This window comes from Lolium perenne, chromosome 6 (genome assembly GCF_019359855.2).
Source record: "Lolium perenne isolate Kyuss_39 chromosome 6, Kyuss_2.0, whole genome shotgun sequence".
In the NCBI taxonomy this organism is placed as follows: domain Eukaryota; kingdom Viridiplantae; phylum Streptophyta; class Magnoliopsida; order Poales; family Poaceae; genus Lolium; species Lolium perenne.
In genome coordinates this window covers 255189111-255210036 of record NC_067249.2, presented here as the reverse complement: position 1 = coordinate 255210036, position 20926 = coordinate 255189111, and the positions used below count along the sequence as shown (strand labels likewise).

The 20926-nt window shown below is 43.8% G+C and overlaps 1 long non-coding RNA gene across 1 annotated transcript; it reads right to left on the bottom strand.

Moving 5' to 3' along the window:
• Positions 1–4821: 4821 nt before the first annotated feature.
• LOC127309155 (uncharacterized) lies at positions 4822–7676 on the bottom strand. The gene is made up of 3 exons (XR_007856966.2): positions 7576–7676; positions 6606–7454; positions 4822–5332 (listed from the first exon to the last, which is right to left on the bottom strand). It is a non-coding gene; the product is annotated as an uncharacterized lncRNA (long non-coding RNA).
• Positions 7677–20926: the final 13250 nt, after the last annotated feature.

The window sequence follows — 20926 nt, the reverse complement described above, 5'->3', positions numbered from 1 at the left end:
TGACATGGGATAGTATAAGTGAGGTTGGTCTGTTAGAAACCCTAAAACATAACATAGCAGTTGCTGGCTGCTGCCTCAAGGTTAGCCACTCTTCCTCTTCTACATGGTAAGAGCCACCGCCGGCGGTGGTGGCGGCGCCGGCGACAACCAGGTCGTCGATGATGGTGCTCCTCTAGTGTGGCTTCTCTGAGGAGTAAGCGTGGGATAGTGCGGGATCTCGTGGAAGAAAATCCAAAGGAGGTTGAAGGCAGTGGTGCTTTTGATGAAGTGCTTGACTAGCTGGCCAACTTGCTGGCTGCGGCAGGCAGGCTGCCCCACATGGGGAGATGCAGTATAAGCTTGAACTCATGCCGAATGAGATCAAGCTCGATGGGGTTGGAAGTTATTTGAGTTGGTCCAAGAGGGGGATGTTGATTCTAAGGAATAAGGACAAAGTAAATGGAAGGGTACATATTAGGAAAGCTTCTTGAGCCTGAAGAAAAGGAGGGGCAGGAGTGGAAGAAATGGAATGCTACATATTCGCTAGTTCTCGCTTGGTTGCTGAATTCTTTGACGCATACTGTTGCAACATCAGTGGAAGCTCTTTCCACATCAACAGAGTTATGGGATGCCCTGTCAAAGATGTAGTCGGGCAAGGAAAATGTCATGTTGGTCTCTCAAATTGAAGACACACCACACGATTTGACTCAAGGTGAAAAATTAGTAATGACATACGCGGGAGAGCGGGAGAGTTGAGACGTGCATGGGCAGATCTGGATCACCTGGCCCCCTTGGTGCTGCCCCATTCAGAATGTGCGGCAGCAGTGAAGAAGTGGATTGAGGCAAAAAGGGTGATGAAATTTTTGGAGAGAGAGGGCTGCGCTGATGCATCTTCCTCAAATGCCTATACTGGAAGAGGCAATTGCAGCTATGGCACAAGAAGAAACTAGGCTAAAACAAATGGAGAAAGTGGAGGTTTTACCTAAACCAGCTTACTATGTGTCAAATAGGCAAGATACACGTGATTGCCACAATTGTGGAATAAAATGGCATCTAAGTCATAATTGTTTTGCTCCACGGCGTGGCCATGGAAGGGGGTATGGCCGAGGAAATTTCAGGGGAGTTAGAGGTAGGAACGCAGGGTATGCCAACCATCAAGTGAGTGCTAGAGCAAACATATCAGACATGAATGAAAGGCAAGGACAGCCTAGTTCAAGCCAGAGTGAAGTGAAGATGGGAGAGCAGCAAACCGATGCAAGTTTTGGGCACTTGGCTCACTTTGTCTACTCGGATGAAGGTAAGACTGAAAGTGCCTCTATAGCTATGCATAGACTAAATTCGGAATGGATACTAGACTCTGGAGCCTCCAAACATGTTGTTGGTAGCATTGAAGAGTTCGAATCATATGGGCCAGGCACTCCAATGCATCAAGAAACAATTCAGACCGCTGGTACAGCTCAACCAATCAAAGGAACTGGAGGTTCAGTGCACGAGAAATATTAAGCTATCATCAGTCCTACATGTTCCTGCATTTTCTGTGAATTTACTCTCTCTAAGTCGTGTAATCGTTGATAGATATGTATTCTTTATACAGGAGAGGCTGAGTGGAAGGAAGATTGGAACCGGAACCAGGCGTAGAGGCCTTTGATACATGGACCGTGATGAATCATGGAAGCTACAAGGTTCAGCACTAGTTGCAGACTTGCAGCACTGCTGGAGAAGGAGAAAATTGCTATGATGCATCATTGTAGAATGGGACATGTTGCTTTTGATAAAATGACTAAAGTCTTTCCGGGTGTAATGAGTGAAGTTGATAAGAACAATCTTAAGTGTGAAGCATGTGAGAATGCTAAACATACTAGAAACACCTATGTGAGTAAGGGGCTCAGAAGTATATTCTCGTTTATGCTTGTGCATTCTGATGTGTGGACATGTCCTATTTTCTCTATCAGTGGGATGAAGTATTTTGTGGCATTCATTGAATGTTATTTTCGAATGACTTGGGTGTACCTTATGAAGCATAAGGATGAAGTGCTTTCTTGCTTCCAGAATTCCTATGCATATGTTAAAACCCAGTTCAAGGTGCTGGTCCAAATTCTCAGATAATGGGACATAATATATTAACAAGAAGTTTGGCGGATTCCTATCTAATCATGGTATTCTACATCAGACACCATATCTAGACACTCCACCTCAAAATGGAGTGCAAGAGAGAAAGAACCACCACATTTAGAAGTGGCTCGATCATTGATGTATACCATGAATGTCCCCCCAATTCCCTCTAGAGTGAGGCAGTGATGACTGCTACGTTTCTTATCAATCGCATGCCCTCAAGAATACTAGATATGAAATCTCCTTGCGAATTATTGCTAGGAGAGAACAAGTTTGTGGTTCCGCCAAAGGTGTTTGACTGCACTTTCTTTGTCACTGATCACACAGGCCCTCGGTGACAAAACTTGACCCTAGAGCTATTAAGTGCATCTTCAAATCTTTACATAGGAATTCCAGAAAATCCAAATAAAATAAAATACTAATAATGGGCATAGGAATTATGTTTTCCACCCAATTTTATTTTTGTAAATCATTCTCTTTATAAGAACATACGGAGAAAACATTTAAATCATTTCCATCTCAATATTCAAGGATGTCATGTTATCCTCATCTCATTTATTTTATTTTCTTTTGGAAATGAATAAGATACATCATAAATATGGAACGCAATAAAATTCCAATAACACCACAAATAAATATTTTCCAAACAATTTTTTTTGGAAATGTCATATATTTCCTCTCTTGGGAAAGTCATATTATTCACTCTATAAATAAGACAATAAGGTTTGGACAAATTTTTTAAGTACCACTTAGATCCAAGTGATAAAGCACAACACACAAATCGAATTTGTATAAAATTTCCTCAACCAAGATTTATAATTTTCGATAGTCATATCAATCCACTCTTATATGATGTTTTGAGCATGGCTGAGAAAAATTTAAACAAGTCCGGAAAAGTTTCAATTTCTTCGAAAATTTCAACAAAGACAAGAAGTTCAATCAACATATTTTATTATATTTAACATTCCAAAAATTTGAAATTTTTTGGGATGTTACAATTGGCTATCCTGATGGACAACAAAAATATAAATGTTGGAGTCCCTCTAAGCGACACACATTTGTAAGTCTTGATGTTACTTTCTAGGAATCTAACCCCTTTTATGGTGAAAAAGGGGGAATTTGAGTGCTATATTTGAAGGGCTTGACCAGCCACTGAATATTGTTGGTCAAGAGGGGGAGAGTGCAAGTGGCAGAAGTGCAAGTAACAACAGCTCTCCTCATGTGGAGCAACAACAACCTCAATAGCCTATGATAGTTGAGTCTATACCACTTGTTGTACCAGAATTGTCACATGTTAGAAGCTGGCCAAAGTCAAATGAAGAGCAGGATCTTCGTGTGTACTCACGGAGACCAAGGATTGAAGAGCAGGGGGAGCCACAACCGTATGGGGAATTACAGGTTGTTAAGGCTGATGTGCCTGAAGAAAGGTCACCAGGCAATATAATGGAATCGTCGGATCTGCCTATTGCTTTAAGGAAGGGGACAAGAGCAGCTACCTTGAAAGAAATCGATAGATATGGCTTGGTACACAACATCAATAACTATTTATCTTATGAAGCTTTATCCCCACCATACAAGGCATTTGTAGCGTCTCTCCAGTTCATTATAATTCCAACAGATAGATTGGAGGGCAGCCAAGCGGGATCAGAAGTGGTTTGCAGCTTTGAACGAAGAATTGGAGGCATTGAGGACGAACAAGACTTGGGAATTGACTACTTTTCCTAGAGAAAAGAATGCAGTCCGTTGTAAATGGGTATATATAGAGAGGTACAAAGCGAGATTGGTAGCTAGAAGGTACGGAATTGACTATGATGAAGCATTTGCACCTGTGGCAATCTCATGTGCAACAAACTATGGATAGCCCTTACACCAGTTGGATGTGAAAAATGCGTTCCTACACGGTGATCTACAAGAAGTGTTAGCCACTCTTTCTCTTCTACAATATCTATAGTACCTAATTTAAAAAAAAAAAAGATAAGACAAGTGTTTGGCTAGGCAACAGTCGCCTGGTGCGTTTGGTTGCGTCGCTAGCCTGGGCAAAGTCCAGCTACATAGCTCGGCTCAGCTGACTTTGCCGTGCCTGTACGGTTCACAATCATACCAAGCAACTAACAAAGCCAGTTTCCATCACAGGGCCAAAAGAGAGAAAGTGGCTGCTGGCGCTTCTGGAAACTGAAACCTGCACGATACAGGACAGTGCTTCAGGTGTCCTCAACTAATATAGACACGACAATAGCTTGGCAAACAGCATCATGATGTATTGGAACTAACCTATATTGTTTTTTTTCTCAAAATGACCTCGTCCAGCATTCTTTGTTACACAGGGATCAAGTCGAGATAAAGATATGTCTGACCATTCAGACGCCTCGGTGCTCAGCAGGGTTTCAGTCTAACAACAGGCTAGGAAAAATAGAAAAGCCAAAGGCACGAACTGTTATTTTAATAAATTATTAAACCTTGAAGAAAAGCAGAGGACATGGTTTTGCATAGATGGTACAGGTTTATGGGCACAACCCACACTGGTAATGTGTGGTAATGGTAACCATTGTATTGTCAATTTATCACCAGTAATTACAGAGTAAATATAATATCCGTGAATCTTAAGAGCCTTTCTGGTCTCCACTAACGTGTCACCCAATTTTACGAAACATTACGAATATACAATATAAAAATGGTTTTGTAAAGGGTGCCATTCACTAAATTAATGTGTAGTCACAGCAGACATGATAGATGAAGCAGTAAGATTGCAGAAACATACAAATAATGAAGAATGACAAAAGAACTTACCGTCTGATCCAGAACATGGGTCAATGATGATAATGTGGTCATGAAGTACTGAGGATATTGCAATTTTGCAAATTCACTCGTCAAACATTTATAAATTCAGTGTGCACAGCTTGCACACAAATGATTGTCCTTTGTTTTTTCGGCTCCTATTGCGCTCACGAATTTCTATATGATACATCACATTAAGTAAGATATAAAAGAATAAGTAATATCGTGCTTCAAAAAAAGTAAGATATAATAGAATAATGTACATGAAAAAACATTTAATAATACAGAACCATCATTATATATACATGATATGCCTCAGTGTTACCCAGCTGCAGAGTGAACATCTCAAGAATTGGAGAGTGTTGGAGAATGCACACTAGGTCAGTAGCCGTGACCACTCATTGAGGAGCAGTGTCTTTAAGTTGCCAAATACAGGGTGCCATTTTAGATCTCATCTGTAGATAAACTGGACAAATTGAAAATTTTATAAGAAACCACAGGAGAAAAGTGTCATCACGGGTTACAGCAGGATGCGAGGAGCTCTGAGACTCTAGAAGACAAAATAATTTAGGTTAATAGGATTTCAGGTAGATACTTTAAATTTCAAACTGGACAAACATCAAACAACAAAAAAGAACTTTGAGACTCGAGAAAACGAAATAACTTAAGTTAGTAGGAAGTAATTGTTGGAGCTACACCTTGCAGCTCCCTCTTCTTCTAGTCTTCTACCTCTCTCAATTTTCTTGTCCTCCCATGAACACAAACGCACACACAAGAGCACACAGGAAAACACACACACTACACCAAGGAAAAACATGGACTTTGTCGAGATTCCCTTCCTTGGCACTCATAACGGCTACTTCCTTGAGAGAAGATAGCAAGCAACAACGCTGGGAGAAACGAAGAGCCTGACCTGCTTACGAGAAAAAAGAGGAAGGAGACTTAACTACCGTGCATGCAGGGGCAAAAGGGGAAGGTGACCAATTCTTTCTCTCCTGGCTATCTCTCGCAAATATCTCCTTAATAAACGTGCCCAAAGTTATACGCCCTAAGCTGTGGTACGGAGGGAGTACATAGTTTTCTCTGCGCGTAGGCCTCGAATGAAACTTGATTACAATGCATTAAATAAGGCCACACACTTGCTAAACCACCTGACCTATTCCTAAGCCAAACGGGCATGATCTGCCTGCAGCTACATCTATATGCAAGGAATCAGACACGTGCACCTCTTCTTTGACTAACTTGATCACTCCTAGAGCTAGTCTTCCGCTAACACACACGAGCTTATCCATTTAGCTAGCATATGCATGCACTTATCTCAAACTAAACCAGACCATCAGCTTGTAAACACACCTGATCGCATCTGTAATGTGTGCATACTGCTGCAGCTTTCCAGCCGGTGACTCAATTATACGCACAACAAATTAAACATGATCTAATCACCTAGACCTAGCACTAATAACAAGATTAGTTCCAACAGTAATTTCAAACATAAGTAAGAAGATGCAAAACTACACTTCACGTCCTACCCTGGATATATAACAGTTTATCCAATTGGCCACTATGTTAATGTTATTAAATCGTTGATTTGACTTTTAAGACCCAATGGTGAATATAAAAGTACCAAACTATGGTAGTGAGAAAAACTATATGCAGGTTTAACAATGGATAGAGATATCACAATAGAAACTAGATGGCAAACACCAAGAAGAGTGAAAAGGCAGTAAATGCAACCATACCATTTCAATTTTGTAACCAGCTATCAACTCCAAATTCGCAGTATTGGGCAAACCATGGAGCAGCTCCCCCTCGTCAACAGGATAAGCATGACAACTGCACTCATCATCCACAAAATGCAGACCGATACATTGACAGTAATCATCACATTTAGCGCCAAGCCCAACATAAGCTGTTACTAGAGATGGCATGTATTCAAGGGAAGGGGTCAAGCCACTATAACCATCAAGTTGCCGGGAGATAAGACCTGGGGCGAATATCCGGAGGGAAGGAACAAAGGTCGGTAATGCACAGGCGCTTTAGTGATTTGGATGACATCCTGCGTGCATCAATTCTGCAACGTTGCATATTTAGATCCTCTAACACTGGGCAGCGCGAGTAATTCAGAGCAGAGCATTCTAGGTTAACTCGTTCAAGGTGCATGGTCTTTAAGTGCTGGAGATGAGAGGCACATCAAGTCTTCGTGGGTCCTCCACGTCATAACCAGCACTGACTTGGAGCTCCTTCACATGGCAGTTCAGAGCATACTCGATCAGCAGCATGGTGTTCGTGTATGTGATCCCCATCTCATTGTCAAAAGTGGCATCGATCTCACACTTTTGAAGAGGTGAGTTCCCTCGGAGGTGGACGATGAGCTTCGCCAACTGCTCGAAACGCCCCCTTCTAGGGAACCGAGACATCTCGTCAACGTGGAAGTCCAGGTTGGCGGTGCGCCTCCAATGGTCACGCCACCGGGTTTCGAGCACGCAGGTCTGCAGAAATGACAGTACATGCCGGAGGAGGTCGTCTGTGATCATTACCGCTCGCGCCATCCTTCTTGGGCATTCCGTTGAACAGCTGGTGGGTGGGTGCTGTGTGAGCGGAGAGAAAATCAGCAGAAACGGGAGGAAAGAGGAGACATCCGTCGCCGGGTGTAGCATTACCAAGGCCGAAGGGAAATTAGAAGAGAAGAATGCAGCATCATCTCCTCACCTAGGACACGCCGGAGCTCCAGGACGCCGGCAGCCGCTGGGAAGACAGAGGAGCAGACGAATCGTATCGTGTACACCATCTAGAGAGGACTCGGAGTGAATGGGCTTTGGGCGTTTTGATCGTGTGGGGCCTGTGGATTTGTAGGAGTGGTTTAGCCTCTCTTTTTTCTTAGTTTAACGACTTAAATCATACTAATATTCAAAAAAAAATCTCATGAGTTCCTCGTCATATTTTAGTTACAATGGAGTTTTATCACCCAATGGTGAATTGTTTTTAACCACAACTCAAGTCTGACTTTCTTCCCAAGATCAAATCAATATTAGGCGCTAAGGTGGACACATGTGTTTCCGTACACATAGTGATAATTTTGGTCAAAGTCAAACTTTGTAAATTTTCCATGTAATGTAAAAAAGGCAACATATCCAATGTCAATTTGATATTATTAGAACCATTTTCTTTCATACTATATGCATTTGTTATTGTAGATGCTGACATATTTTTTCTATATTCTTCGGTCAAACTCTACAATACATGATCTCAGGGCCGGTCCTATGATTTCGAGGGCCCGGGGCGAAACAAAAAATTAGGGCCCTTAAAATATTTATTACATAATAATAAATTAGTTTCACCTTCTGATGCATAATTATAGATATCGGTTTAAATTATCGATAAATATCTATGCATCGCTTGACTAATTATTTTTCACCGCCCAATTCATAAATTTTAGATGACACGACTATTTGATGCGATTTTTTTTGATAAATCCGAGCTTTGGGGGAAACTTTTTTTTTTTGTCCGAACCCTTCACAAATCTATTTTGGATTCTTACACCTAGGTTTGGCGCCATTTAGAATGCAGTTGCAGTCATGCAGATCAGCGCATGGAAAGGCAACCGTGTAACACTCGATTACGCCGATCGGCTCAATTTTGACTTCATTCTCAATATTTTGAAATTCATACCGAAGCTGATAAATTGTTGTTTTTACTTATTGTGAACGGAGGAAAAATCAAATCAGCAACGTGACCCTTCTTTGATCCGGGGCCTATGAGTGTAACAATAATAAATTATATATGTATCTATAAAATTATACAAATAAACAATTTTACTTGTATTTATACCAAATAAATTTTAGATAACATATCATAATTTTCAGCTTTGCAAATATTAGTGAAATGGACAGTTCGATACAAAAGGAATATGAATCAGTTTTTTTTGTTGGGCAGGAAGATGCGTTGGATGTGTTGCTGGACCGGCTCCATCCATGGGCCCCAGCGATTTTAAAACCTTTGTACATATAAAATGCCAAAGGCTAACCAAATGAATAAGAGCATCTCCAGTCATGTCCCCCAAAGCGTCCCCCAAACCGCACCGGATTGAGCGTTTGGGGGACGTGTTTTGTTAGTGCCGCCTTTGGGGGACGTCGCTCCCCAGCCGCGTCCCCCAAACGCGCCCCCAAACATTTAAATTACTTTTTTTAACACATAAACCATTTATCAAATGTAGCATATGAATAAAAATGTTTGCGAGGATTGTTTTCAAATTAAATTACAACAAACAATAAAACAAGTAATTAAATATAATAAATAGGGCTAGATGCTACATCAAGGTGCCACAGTATTTCCTTTGATCCTCCACAAATGCTCAACGAGATCAGCTTGAAGTTGCTCATGCACATTGCTGTCACGGATCTCTGCGTGCATGGCGAGAAAATCAGCAAAATCTGCAGGCAACTCATGATCAACCTCCGCAAGAGGGCCTTGACACTCATAGGGACCAACATGTGACCTAACATGATTCTTGCGGTCATCCTCGATGATCATGTTGTGCATGATCACACAAGCCTGCATCACCTCCCACATTTGGTCGTGAGACCAGCTTAGAGCAGGGTACCGGACAATGGCAAATTGTGCTTGAAGCACACCAAATGCCCGCTCGACATCCTTCCTGCAAGCCTCCTGTCGTGTAGCAAAGTGGGAATTCTTCAGACCTGATGGATTCGAGATTGTTTTGACAAAAGTGGCCCATTTTGGATATATAACATTTGCTAGATAATAGCTTTTGGTATATTGGTGGACATTGATCTCATAGTTGCATGGTGGAGCATGCCCTTCCACTAGTCTGCTGAACACCGGAGACCGCTGCAACACGTTGATGTCATTGTGTGATCCCGCCATGCCAAAAAAAGAATGCCAAATCCACAGGTCATAATCTGCCACAGCTTCAAGCACCACACTGCAATATCCATGACGGTCTTTGTATATACCTTGCCAAGCAAACGGGCAGTTCTTCCATGCCCAGTGCATGCAATCGATGCTTCCAAGCATTCCAGGAAATCCTCTGGTAGCATTTTGTGCCATGATCCTTGCAGTCTCTTCCTCAGTTGGCCCTCTCAAGTAGTATTTGCCAAACTTTCCCACCACAGCTCGGCAAAACTTGTACATGAACTCAATGGCAGTAGACTCACTCATGCGAAGGTAGTTGTCCTGTGTATCGGCAGGTGCTCCGTATGCAAGCATCCTCATGGCGGCGGTGCACTTCTGAATCGACGAGAACCCGAGGACGCCTACAGCGTCGAGCTTGAGCTTGAAGTAGGGGTCGAACTCTCGAACGCCGTGGAGGATATTCATGAACAGCCCCTTGTTCATCCTTACCGGCGCCGAAAATTGTCGGCATGTGTTGCGTCGTCGGCGAAGTAGTCGTTGTGCAGCATGGCATGCCCCTCCATCCTCTGCCGGGGCTTCGACTTCCTTCTTCCCGGCCTTGATCCTCCGCGGCGCGTCCTCTTCCTCTTCTCCGCCTCAACGTCAAGCATGTCTTGGAGGGACGCGATGATCAGCAAATGCTCCTGCACGTCGTCGTCGAAGGCTTCCTCGTCCTCCAGCAGCAGGGCAACCATATCATCGTTGCTGTCCATGGCTACAGCAAAATCAATGGTTAAAATTGCGCCGAGGCAGACGACGGAACAAACAGCGGCCAATCGCGCCTACCTGGCAAGTCGTCGAGCACCTTCTGTGCGCGGAGGTGGGGCGGATTTGACGGCGCGTTCTGGGACGCGCTGGCGACGCGGCGGCGGCGCCACGACCGGCGGGAGCCCCAGCCGCGACAACGGTGCCGACTCTCAGCAAAGATCAGACGCCCAAACGGCTGGGAAATCCAGCGGCGGCGGTGGGGTGGGAGGCGCGGGAAGGAAGGAGTGATGCGTGTAGTTGACACGTCCGTTGGGAACCCCAAGAGGAAGGTGTGATGCGCACAGCGGCAAGTTTCCCTCAGTAAGAAACCAAGGTTTAATCGAACCAGTAGGAGTCAAGAAGCACGTTGAAGGTTGATGGCGGCGGGATGTAGTGCGGCGCAACACCAGAGATTCCGGCGCCAACGTGGAACCTGCACAACACAACCAAAGTACTTTGCCCCAACGAAACAGTGAGGTTGTCAATCTCACCGGCTTGCTGTAACAAAGGATTAACCGTATTGTGTGGAAGATGATTGTTTGCAGAAAAACGGTAGAACAAGTATTGCGATATTGTATTTCAGTAAAGAGAATTGGACCGGGGTCCACAGTTCACTAGAGGTGTCTCTCCCATAAGACGAACAACATGTTGGGTGAACAAATTACAGTTGGGCAATTGACAAATAAAGAGAGCATGACCATGCACATACATATCATGATGAGTATAGTGAGATTTAATTGGGCATTACGACAAAGTACATAGACCGTCATCCAACTGCATCTATGCCTAAAAAGTCCACCTTCAGGTTATCATCCGAACCCCCTCCAGTATTAAGTTGCAAAGCAACAGACAATTGCATTAAGTATGGTGCGTAATGTAATCAACAACTACATCCTTAGACATAGCATCAATGTTTTATCCCTAGTGGCAACAGCACAACACAACCTTAGAACTTTCACATCCTTGTCCCAGGTGTCAATGCAGGCATGAACCCACTATCGAGCATAAGTACTCCCTCTTGGAGTTACAAGCATCTACTTGGCCAGAGCATCTACTAGTAACGGAAAGCATGCAAGATCATAAACAACACGTAGATATAACTTTGATAATCAACATAACAAGTATTCTCTATTCATCGGATCCCAACAAACGCAACATATAGAATTACAGATAGATGATCTTGATCATGTTAGGCAGCTCACAAGATCCAACAATGATAGCACAATGGGGAGAAGACAACCATCTAGCTACTGCTATGGACCCATAGTCCAGGGGTAGACTACTCACTCATCACTCCGGAGGCGACCATGGCGGTGTAGAGTCCTCCGGGAGATGATTCCCCTCTCCGGCAGGGTGCCGGAGGCGATCTCCTGGATCCCCCGAGATGGGATCGGCGGCGGCGGCGTCTCAGTATGTTTTCTCGTATCGTGGCTCTCGGTACTGGGGGTTTCGTCACGGAGGCTATTTGTAGGCGGAAGGGCAGGTCAAGAGGCGGCACGGGGGGCCCACACCATAGGCCGGCGCGGCCAGGGGTGGGGCCGCGCCGCCCTAGGGTTTGGCCACCCCGTGGCCCCTCTTCGTCTCTCCTTCGGACTTCTGGAAGCTTCGTGGAAAAATAGGCCCCTGGGCTTTGATTTCGTCCAATTCCGAGAATATTTTGTTACTAGGATTTCTGAAACCAAAAACAGCAGAAACAAAGAATCGGCACTTCGGCATCTTGTTAATAGGTTAGTTCCAGAAAATGCACAAATATGACATAAAGTGTGCATAAAACATGTAGATAACATCAATAATGTGGCATGGAACATAAGAAATTATCGATACGTCGGAGACGTATCAGCATCCCCAAGCTTAGTTCTGCTCGTCCCGAGCAGGTAAAACGATAACACAGATAATTTCTGGAGTGACATGCCATCATAATCTTGATCATACTATTTGTAAAGCATATGTAGTGAATGCAGCGATCAAAACAATGTATATGACATGAGTAAACAAGTGAATCATAAAGCAAAGACTTTTCATGAATAGCACTTCAAGACAAGCATCAATAAGTCTTGCATAAGAGTTAACTCATAAATCAACAATTCATAGTAAAAGCATTGAAGCAACACAAAAGAAGATTAAGTTTCAGCGGTTGCTTTCAACTTGTAACATGTATATCTCATGGATATTGTCAACATAGAGTAATATAATAAGTGCAATAAGCAAATATGTAGAAATCAATGCATAGTTCACACAAGTGTTTGCTTCTTGAGGTGGAGAGAAATAGGTGAACTGACTCAACATTGAAAAGTAGAAGAATGGTCCTCATAGAGGAAAAGCATCGATTGCTATATTTGTGCTAGAGCTTTGATTTTGAAAACATGAAACAATTTTGTCAACGGTAGTAATAAAGCATATGCATCATGTAAATTATATCTTATAAGTTGCAAGCCTCATGCATAGTGTACTAATAGTGCCCGCACCTTATCCTAATTAGCTTGGACTACCGGATCATCACAATGCACTGTTTTTACCAAGTGTCACAAAGGGGTACCTCTATGCCGCCTGTACAAAGGTCTAAGGAGAAAGCTCGCATTGGATTTCTCGCTATTGATTATTCTTCAACTTAGACATCCATACCGGGACAACATAGACAACAGATAATGGACTCCTCTTTTATGCATAAGCATGTAACAACAATTAATAATTTTCTCATTTGAGATTGAGGATATGTGTCCAAAACTGAAACTTCCACCATGGATCATGGCTTTAGTTAGCGGCCCAATGTTCTTCTCTAATATATGCATGCTTAACCATAAGGTGGTAGATCTCTCTTACTTCAGACAAGACGGACATGCATAGCAACTCACATGAAATTCAACAATGAATAGTTGATGGCGTCCCCAGTGAACATGGTTATCGCACAACAAGCAACTTAATAAGGGATAAAGTGCATAATTACATATTCAATACCACAATAGTTTTTAAGCTATTTGTCCCATGAGCTATATATTGCAAAGGTGAAGAATGGAATTTAAAGGTAGCACTCAAGCAATTTACTTTGGAATGGCGGAAAATACCATGTAGTAGGTAGGTATGGTGGACACAAATGGCATAGTGGTTGGCTCAAGTATTTTGGATGCATGAGAAGTATTCCCTCTCGATACAAGGTTTAGGCTAGCAAGGTTTATTTGAAACAAACACAAGGATGAACCGGTGCAGCAAAACTCACATAAAAGACATATTGTAAACATTATAAGACTCTACACCGTCTTCCTTGTTGTTCAAACTCAATACTAGAAATTATCTAGACCTTAGAGAAACCAAATATGCAAACCAAATTTTAGCATGCTCTATGTATTTCTTCATTAATGGGTGCAAAGCATATGATGCAAGAGCTTAATCATGAGCACAACAATTGCCAAGTATCACATTACCCAAGACATTTATAGCAATTACTACATGTATCATTTTCCAATTCCAACCATATAACAATTTAACGAAGGAAAAACTTCGCCATGAATACTATGAGTAGAAACCAAGGACATACTTGTCCATATGCTACAGCGGAGCGTGTCTCTCTCCCATAAAGTGAATGCTAGGATCCATTTTATTTAAACAAAACAAAAAACAAAAACAAACCGACGCTCCAAGAAAAAGCACATAAGATGTGATGGAATAAAAATATAGTTTCAGGGGAGGAACCTGATAATGTTGTCGATGAAGAAGGGGATGCCTTGGGCATCCCCAAGCTTAGACGCTTGAGTCTTCTTGATATATGCAGGGGTGAACCACCGGGGCATCCCCAAGCTTAGAGCTTTCACTCTCCTTGATCATGTTGCATCATACTCCTCTCTTGATCCTTGAAAACTTCCTCCACACCAAACTCGAAACAACTCATTAGAGGGTTAGTGCACAATATAAATTGACATATTCAGAGGTGGCACAATCATTCTTAACACTTCTGGACATTGCATAATGCTACTGGACATTAGTGGATCAAAGAAATTCATCCAACATAGCAAAAGAGGCAATGCGAAATAAAAGGCAGAATCTGTCAAAACAGAACAGTTCGTATTGACGAATTTTAAAATGGCACCAGACTTGCTCAAATGAAAGTGCTCAAATTGAATGAAAGTTGCGTACATATCTGAGGATCACTCACGTAAACTGACATAATTTTCTGAGTTACCTACAGAGGGATTTTGCCCAGATTCGTGACAGCAAAGAAATCTGGAACTGCGCAGTAATCCAAATCTAGTACTTACTTTTCTATCAACGGCTTAACTTGGCACAACAAAACACAAAACTAAGATAAGGAGAGGTTGCTACAGTAGTAAACAACTTCCAAGACACAAAATAAAAACAAAGTACTGTAGGTAAAAATATGGGTTGTCTCCCATAAGCGCTTTTCTTTAACGCCTTTCAGCTAGGCGCAGAAAGTGTGTATCAAGTATTATCAAGAGATGGTGCATCATCCTTACTTTGGGCTTTAGGAGTTGCCTCCACAATGCAAGTTATATTATCTATGTAAGTTTCAGAGGCTCCCTTTTCATTAGTCTTAGGCTTGCTACTCTCATCAAACAAATTTTCAGGAACAAGCCAAGCATAGTTATTTTCTAGTGCATCATTCATAGCTAGGAGTTTACATGGTATTGGTGCTTTGATCTCCCCACCATCATCAATATTATTAGTGTACCTTATTCTCTCCAAGTCCATCTTTTCAAGGAGACTAACAAAATTGGTGCAAGAACCAAGCATATTATATTTAGCAAAGACCTTTCTAGCCTCTCTTGCTATACCACCAAATTCTCTAAGAAGGGTTTCTAAAACAAAATCTTTCTTTTCCCCTTCTTCCATATCACCGAGTGTAAGAAACATGTGTTGGATTATAGGATTGAGATTAACAAATTTAGTTTCCATCATACGAACTAAAACAGCAGCGGCAATTTCATAAGTAGGAGCAAGGTCTACCAAGTGTCTATCTTCAAAATCATCAACGGTACTAACATGAGTGAAAAATTCTTCTATATTATTTCTCCCAATTATAGACCCGCGCCCTACCGGCATATCTTTAACGGTAAAATTAAAAGGAAACATGATGAAATAAGTAAAATAAGTGCAAGTAACTAATTTTTTTGTGTTTTTGATATAGAGTGCAAGACAGTAAATAAAGTAAAACTAGCAACTAATTTTTTTGTATTTTGATTTAGTGCAGCAAACAAAGTAGTAAATAAAATAAAGCAAGACAAAAACAAAGTAAAGAGATTGAGAAGTGGAGACTCCCCTTGCAGCGTATCTTGATCTCCCCGGCAACGGCGCCAGAAATTTGCTTGATGCGTGTAGTTGACATGTCCGTTGGGAACCCCAAGAGGAAGGTGTGATGCGCACAGCGGCAAGTTTCCCTCAGTAAGAAACCAAGGTTTAATCGAACCAGTAGGAGTCAAGAAGCACGTTGAAGGTTGATGGCGGCGGGATGTAGTGCGGCGCAACACCAGAGATTCCGGCGCCAACGTGGAACCTGCACAACACAACCAAAGTACTTTGCCCCAACGAAACAGTGAGGTTGTCAATCTCACCGGCTTGCTGTAACAAAGGATTAACCGTATTGTGTGGAAGATGATTGTTTGCAGAAAACAGTAGAACAAGTATTGCAGTAGATTGTATTTCAGTAAAGAGAATTGGACCGGGGTCCACAGTTCACTAGAGGTGTCTCTCCCATAAGACGAACAGCATGTTGGGTGAACAAATTACAGTTGGGCAATTGACAAATAAAGAGAGCATGACCATGCACATACATATCATGATGAGTATAGTGAGATTTAATTGGGCATTACGACAAAGTACATAGACCGTCATCCAACTGCATCTATGCCTAAAAAGTCCACCTTCAGGTTATCATCCGAACCCCCTCCAGTATTAAGTTGCAAAGCAACAGACAATTGCATTAAGTATGGTGCGTAATGTAATCAACAACTACATCCTTAGACATAGCATCAATGTTTTATCCCTAGTGGCAACAGCACATAACAACCTTAGAACTTTGTCCTTGTCCCGGTGTCAATGCAGGCATGAACCCACTATCGAGCATAAGTACTCCCTCTTGGAGTTACAAGCATCTACTTGGCCAGAGCATCTACTAGTAACGGAAAGCATGCAAGATCATAAACAACACGTAGATATAACTTTGATAATCAACATAACAAGTATTCTCTATTCATCGGATCCCAACAAACGCAACATATAGAATTACAGATAGATGATCTTGATCATGTTAGGCAGCTCACAAGATCCAACAATGATAGCACAATGGGGAGAAGACAACCATCTAGCTACTGCTATGGACCCATAGTCCAGGGGTAGACTACTCACTCATCACTCCGGAGGCGACCATGGCGGTGTAGAGTCCTCCGGGAGATGATTCCCCTCTCCGGCAGGGTGCCGGAGGCGATCTCCTGGATCCCCCGAGATGGGATCGGCGGCGGCGGCGTCTCAGTATGTTTTCTCGTATCGTGGCTCTCGGTACTGGGGGTTTCGTCACGGAGGCTATATGTAGGCGGAAGGGCAGGTCAAGAGGCGGCACGGGGGCCCACACCATAGGCCGGCGCGGCCAGGGGTGGGGCCGCGCCGCCCTAGGGTTTGGCCACCCCGTGGCCCCTCTTCGTCTCTCCTTCGGACTTCTGGAAGCTTCGTGGAAAAATAGGCCCCTGGGCTTTGATTTCGTCCAACTCCGAGAATATTTTGTTACTAGGATTTCTGAAACCAAAAACAGCAGAAAACAGCAACTGGCACTTCGGCATCTTGTTAATAGGTTAGTTCCAGAAAATGCACGAATATGACATAAAGTGTGCATAAAACATGTAGATAACATCAATAATGTGGCATGGAACATAAGAAATTATCGATACGTCGGAGACGTATCAAGGAGCGACGAGAAAAGAGGCGCGAACCAACGGTTTATGCAAATAGTCGCCGACATGTGGGAGCCCGCCTCGCTTTTCGTTGTGTCCGGCGTCCCCGGTGCGTCCCCTGTGGGACGGGGACGGGCTCGGGGCGCCGGACACCTTATGGGGGCGCGCGGGACAAAAATGGGCTTTGGGGGACGCGGCTGGAACGGTTTTTTTGTCCGGCACGCCCCAAATCCCTTTGGGGGATGCTTTGGGGGACGCGACTGGAGATGCTCTAAGGCCATCTAACCAAAACGAAAAGGAGCCCAAGAAATTTCACTGGAGCCTTCGTGTGTTACCCTTCGTCCCTGTTGTATCAGCACAGAAAAATTCTCCTACGGCCAGCTCTAATGGCACCGCCTCCCCAGCATAACATATCTAACTGCCTAGCTGGGACCTAGGGCCCCCTTGGGTGCAGGGGCCCGGGGCGGCCGCCCCTCCCGCCCCCCCTAGGGCCGGCCCTGCATGATCTTTACGAAGACTAATATTCAATGTATTCAGAAACATGGGAGTGTATATATACATATTTGGTCAAATTTAGTAAGGTTTGACTTTTGGCAAAATTTATAAGCCTTGTATTTTGGAACGGAGGTGCTAACTTCTGTCCTTTTCAGAGTCAAATGTTAAAGGCTACGTGGTCGCTTTTTTTCAATGAACCTCATGGATGATCTCATTTAAAATCCAGGATGCTTCTGATTTTGCATAAAAGCGTTTTCAGTCAAACTCACCAATTAGGAAGCTGTTGTAACATCTCAACTCTTACCACCTTCACTTTAGTCGGTAAGTAGAGCTCGAGTTGTTCATTCTAATGAGGGTTAAGAAATTTATATGGAACGAGTCAACAAACAAGGGCCATCATGAGCGACCCGGACGTTTGGGACCTGGCAACGCGTGAGGTCGAAATCGGTTCGCCCATGCATGCTCGTTGCGATTAGTACCTAATATACCAATTATGTTAGAGCATCTTCAGTCGCGTCCCTCAAACCGTCCCCCAAAGGGATTTGGGGCGCGCCGGACAAAAAAACCGTTTCAGCCGCGTCCTCCAAAGCCCATTTTTGTCCGGCGCGCCCCCATACGGTGTCCGGCGCCCCGAGCCCGTCCCCGTCCCACAGGGGAAGCACCGGGGACGCCGGACACAACGAAAAGCGAGACGGGGAGTGGTGGGGCCGACCCGTCAGCGGCACAGGGAAAATTCGTCTCACACTCCCGCCAAATCCCGCCGCTCCCGCCAAATCGCGCCTATACCGCCGCGCATTTCAGGCCTCCCAAAACATATCCCGCCGCCGATTCATTTCTCCTATCCCGCCGTCCACCCTCGTTTTGCTGTTTTAATTACTTTGCTGTTTTGCATGTAATCCCTTTCAGTAATCCAGCCTCATTTGTGAACTGACATCATTTTAAGAGACGGAGCCATTCAACAAAACTTAATAAAACGCCTAATACTGATGAATAGTCAAACTGAGAGCACCGAAAATGAAAGAACTAAAAAAATGTTGCTAATCTGCAGATTAATGAATATGGGCTGCTTCCTCACAAAGCATGCCACATAAAAGAATAAGTTAAAATAGAGATTCCAGAAGGAAACACACATAGATCTCCCATCTAATGCAAATAAATATTACATTTATTAAAACATTGCCATAGCAAAAGCAATTGTCTTGATTATGGATAGAGGTATTATGTCAACAAATTATGGCGTACGAAATATTTTGATATGAGAATTTTTTTGTTCAATCCAGATATGACATAACCAACATATCCATGTTACCTAATTTAAGTCAACCCAATCAGATATGTTACAAGAATGACTTGTGATATCAAACCGAGAGAAATACACACTTCATATTTATTTATTTGATAAAGGGTATGATAGCCATACGACCAAAAATATGATTCAATAATGCATTCAGTAACATCTCAGTTTAGGAAAAACATGACATATATTCCAGTCGTTTCGAAATTCGGTCCATACCAAATAGGATCCATTGATTTTTCAGAGTTCATTAAGCACTTGCTAAACTGCTGCTGAGAACATTACACGCAAACATCCTGACTTCTGAGAAAGAAAATGAATTGCTGCCGGAATGCAGACGGACATATCCTGACTAAAAAAGGAGAATCAGACTGAATAACTCACAAAGTTGCAGACAATCTCCATGTACCTGGTCGCCCAGCATTCTCCCGGCCGGCGGTTTTCGAGCCACTCCATGGTGGCAAACTGGCAACGAGGCAGGACTTGCTGCGGACGACACGGAACTGCTCCTGGCCCTTGGAGATGAGGATGAAGCGGTATTCGGCCGGAGACGCTCGTGCTCGGCGACCTCCCTGACACAGCCAACGTCGGACGCGCCGCTGGCGCCCACGAAGAGGACGCCAAAGCGGAGATCCATCTTGAGCACGCTGTGCGATGCGGCGGCGGAACTAGAAGATCTGCAACGCGTACAGGAAGAGCACGAGCGGGAGAGGGAACAAAGAGAGTTCCACGAGCTCATCGTGGTCGACCTCGCCTGTCATGCTGGTGCCTGTCCAGCTGCGCTCGAGGGCGGAGGTCAGGTCGCCAGCGTGCGGAAGCCGAGGCGTCATGCCCGGATCTCGAAGGCAGCGGCGGTGCGACCCTGTTGCGGTGCGGGGGTCGATCTGGGGTTGCCCAGATTTGAGATGGCGCACGGCGAAGGTTCCGCAGCCAAAATATGTGGACTCCCTCGTCGCCCCTGACCCAGCCGGTTCTGGTTGAGGAATCAAACGGGAGAGCTCCGGCCGCGCGTTCAGGCGCAACATGGCCTCCGCCGTCACCCAGGCTAACGGAGTTGGAGCAGCCGTTCTTGGATTTAGGTTGGGAGAGATTTGGTGGGGCATCAACGAACGCTGGAGCTCGAGGGCTCGGAGCAGGAGCGGGTGATGGGGGTGCAGGCGGATGGCGATCGAGGAGGAAAAGGTGGGGAAGGAAGGACGAAGAGGGCAGAGAAGTTAATGCGAATTAAGTATTGTGCGTCGGTGATTAAGGAATACGAGCATATACACATCATATACCTGCTGAAAATACGTGCTGCCTGATTGGGTGGTTATCATCCTCGCGCGTTGCCAGGTTCCGTTCGCTATTTTCGCCATCATGAGTTACAAATTTCAAGCCATGCAAAGCCAGAATGCAATCGCCATAAAGGCTACTGCACAAAATAAAATAAAGACTACTAGCCAAACAAGATCTCGGTGTAGATGATTCTCAACTTGTGATCATAACCTCAATGTTATTATGTTAGTATTGATTTATGAAGAGGAAACTTATGTCGAGCTCAGCAGACCATGTACACAAAACGTTTTGCAAACTAGTGCAATCAAGCTGACAAACAGATTATTGAACACTGCAAAGGAGAAAAGGAGAAAGGTGCATACACAAGGCGTCTGACTCCTGGTCCAACATTTCATCCAGAAGGTCAGAAAAACTCAAAAACTGAGACTCCTGCACAAGGAACTCA